The 2,979-nt window shown below is 52.7% G+C and overlaps 1 long non-coding RNA gene across 1 annotated transcript; it reads left to right on the top strand.

Annotated features, from left to right (window-relative positions):
• The first annotated feature begins 2,126 nt into the window (after positions 1 to 2,126).
• Positions 2,127 to 2,669, top strand: LOC134935148 (uncharacterized). Its single transcript, XR_010179938.1, has 2 exons — positions 2,127 to 2,337; positions 2,424 to 2,669. It is a non-coding gene; the product is annotated as an uncharacterized LOC134935148 (long non-coding RNA).
• The last annotated feature ends 310 nt before the right edge of the window (positions 2,670 to 2,979 follow it).

The raw sequence follows: 2,979 nt of genomic DNA on the forward strand, positions 1-2,979 counted from the left end.
GGACAGGCTTCCAGGAGCCTGGGGAAAATCGGAGCATGTGGCGCAAAAGTGTCGCGCGCGCCGCCCGACACGTGACTCTAGTAAGAACCACCTCTCCGGATGTGTAATAGGAAGCACGTGCCGGGGCCTGGGCCCTCGATTCCCAGAACCCTGTATTCACGGTGGGCGTGGTCAGACAGAAAGCGCGGGCTTGGTACGGTGTGTGCGCCACAAACTCCGGAAGTGCTGGGTCTGCTGGTCGCAGTGAGGCAATGTACGGAACCGACGGCAGTGACGAAGACTATCTCCCCGACTCGTCAGAGTTAAGCAGCTCGGATGATAGTGGAGGGGAGGAGACGTCTTTTCACGGCAGGAAGGTTCTGGAAGTGTCCGGGGCTTGCTCCGCGGAGGCCGAACCAAGTCTCCATCCGGCCCGCGCAGTGTCGGTCCAGGTACTTACCCGAAAAGCAGATGGTTCGATTGCATGTAACAAGAAAAATTTCTGCCTGTGGTGCGAGAGGCCATTCTCAAAAATTGCGAGACATGTTCAAGCTGTCCACCACAATGAGCATGAGGTTGCAAGGGCACTCAGCTTTCCGAAGCGCTCCAGGGAAAGGACAGTGCAGCTAGACCTGATTCGCACCCGGGGAAACTTTGCCCATAATGTCGGGGTTCTCCGCGAGGGCAGCGGAGTCCTCCTACCGTGCAAGCAGCCGAAAGAAGCAACGGCTCCCCAAGATTTCATGCACTGTGTAAAATGTAAAGGGCTATTCTCCAGGAAGCACCTGTGGCGCCATGTGAAGAGGTGCCCGCTCCGCAAAAGTGTCAGCCCCAAACCTGGAAGAACCAGGGTGCAGGGTCTCTTCACTTACGCCACACCGCTCCCGAAAGATGTTGGCACTGGCCTCTGGAAGTTGCTGAGCGGAATGAATTATGATGATGTGGTACCGGTAATCAAAGGGGACCGCTGGATTATGCAGTTCGGTCAGCACCTCTATAACCGTCTGGGGTCTGATGTCAGCAAGCATGATTACATCCGTCAGAAGCTCAGAGAGGTGGGGCGGCTTCTGCTGAAGGCGATGAAGGTCACACCGTTGCGGTGTATGGAAGATTTCATTTGCCCACAGAATTTCCTGCAAGTGGTGCATGCTGTGAGGAGCCTGGCCGGTTACGATGACCGCACCAATACATATAAAATACCCTCGTTGGCTCTGAAGGTGGGACACAGCTTGCAGAAGATTTCAGCTATGGTGGAGTGTCAGGCACTGATGGAGGGCAGTGCCCTGACAGAGGAGCGTGCCCGAAACTTTCGGAAAATTTATGAGGCGAGGTGGAGCGAGCTAATCTCCACTGCTGCCCTGAAGACACTTCGAGAGATAAAATGGAATGCACCGCTGCTTCTGCCCTTCACTGATGATGTTAAGCGCTTGAACCTGTACCTCCTTGACCGTCAGCGAGAGTACATCGATGAGTTGTCCGCCCACCCTTCCAAACAGCAGTGGTCCATGTTGGCCAAAGTTACCCTCACGCAGCTGATTCTCTTCAACCGCAGGAGAGAAGGTGAGGTTTCCAAGATGCTGCTCTCCTCCTTCGATTTACGGCACACAGCCGATTTGCAGGGTGATGTGGCCCAGGCCCTGTCAGAGCTGGAGAAGGCACTCTGTCGTCACTTCTCCCGTATTGAGATTCCTGGGAAAAGAGGCAGGAAAGTCCCTGTCCTGCTATCCCCAAGCATGCAGAAAGCGATGGAGCTCCTCATAGAGAAGCGGACAGAATGTGGTGTGACCCCACACAATATCTACATGTTTGCTAGGCCAACAGCCATGTCCCATTATAGGGGATCCGACTGCATACGTCTCTACGCCCGGGAGTGTGGGGCCAAGCACCCCGAAGCATTATCTTCCACCCGCCTACGGAAGCATGTGGCTACACTTTCCAGAGTCCTCAACCTGAGCGATACAGAGATGGATCAGCTTGCTGATTTCCTTGGACATGATATTCGGGTGCACCGGCATTATTACCGCCTCCCGGAGGGTACCCTTCAACTGGCCAAGTTGAGCAAGCTGTTTCTGGCTCTCGAGCAAGGGAGAATGGCTGAATTCCGGGGCCACAATCTGGAAGAGATCTCCATTGATCCAAACGGTAGGTATCACTTGACAGTGTGGCTCCAGGGACTGACTGTCTAAGTGGGCTGGTGTGATCGGTTTCCCTGTCCTTCTCTATCCACAGAGCCGATCCAGGTGGTGAGCGATGACTCTGGGGATGAGCCAGAGAGTCAGGATACTGAGGTTCCCATGGGGCACATGGGAAAAGAAGCTGGCAGCGTGGTGTCGGCGGTGGATGGAGGTGCAGCTAAAGGTGGGTGTGACTGTCCATTCCATTTGAGATGCGTCCATGACTGGTGGTGGCGTTGCGTGGTGACTGACCTTTCTTCTCCCGCACAGGTGACAGAAGGGGTACCAAGCGCAATCCGTGGACCCCAGCAGAAGTGAAAGCTGTTGAACGTCACATGATTCGGTTCATTCGCTCATTCAAGGTGCCGGGCAAGAATGACTGTGATGCGTGCCTAAGGGCAGAACGACAAGCGCTGAAGGCTCGGAACTGGCTCTCGGTTAAGTTTTACATTAAGAACCGAATTACTGCTGAAATGAGAAAGAACCTTTCCTGAATAAAATGTATCTGCTGCTGAATACACGTTTCCTCTATCTCTAATTAAACCCGAAAATAAATCAGTTATGTGGGGTGTCCTCATTAGGCCGGTATTCCTGAATAGGTCCCCATGAGGAAGGTTCCAGACATATGTCCCGATGAGGATAGAAAAACAAGTATGTGTGTGTGTGTGTGTGTGTGTGTGTGTGTGGTTTTATTTTATTAAATCAATAAGGTGACAATTATTTGTAGGTACTGTATGGATTTTATTATTATACCTGTTTCTGTTTCTGCACTTAGGGGCTAATGCAGAGATTGCCATTTAAAAGACACTAAGCATAATCATCCGGG

This window comes from Pseudophryne corroboree, chromosome 6, assembly GCF_028390025.1.
Source record: "Pseudophryne corroboree isolate aPseCor3 chromosome 6, aPseCor3.hap2, whole genome shotgun sequence".
NCBI classification, from domain to species: domain Eukaryota; kingdom Metazoa; phylum Chordata; class Amphibia; order Anura; family Myobatrachidae; genus Pseudophryne; species Pseudophryne corroboree.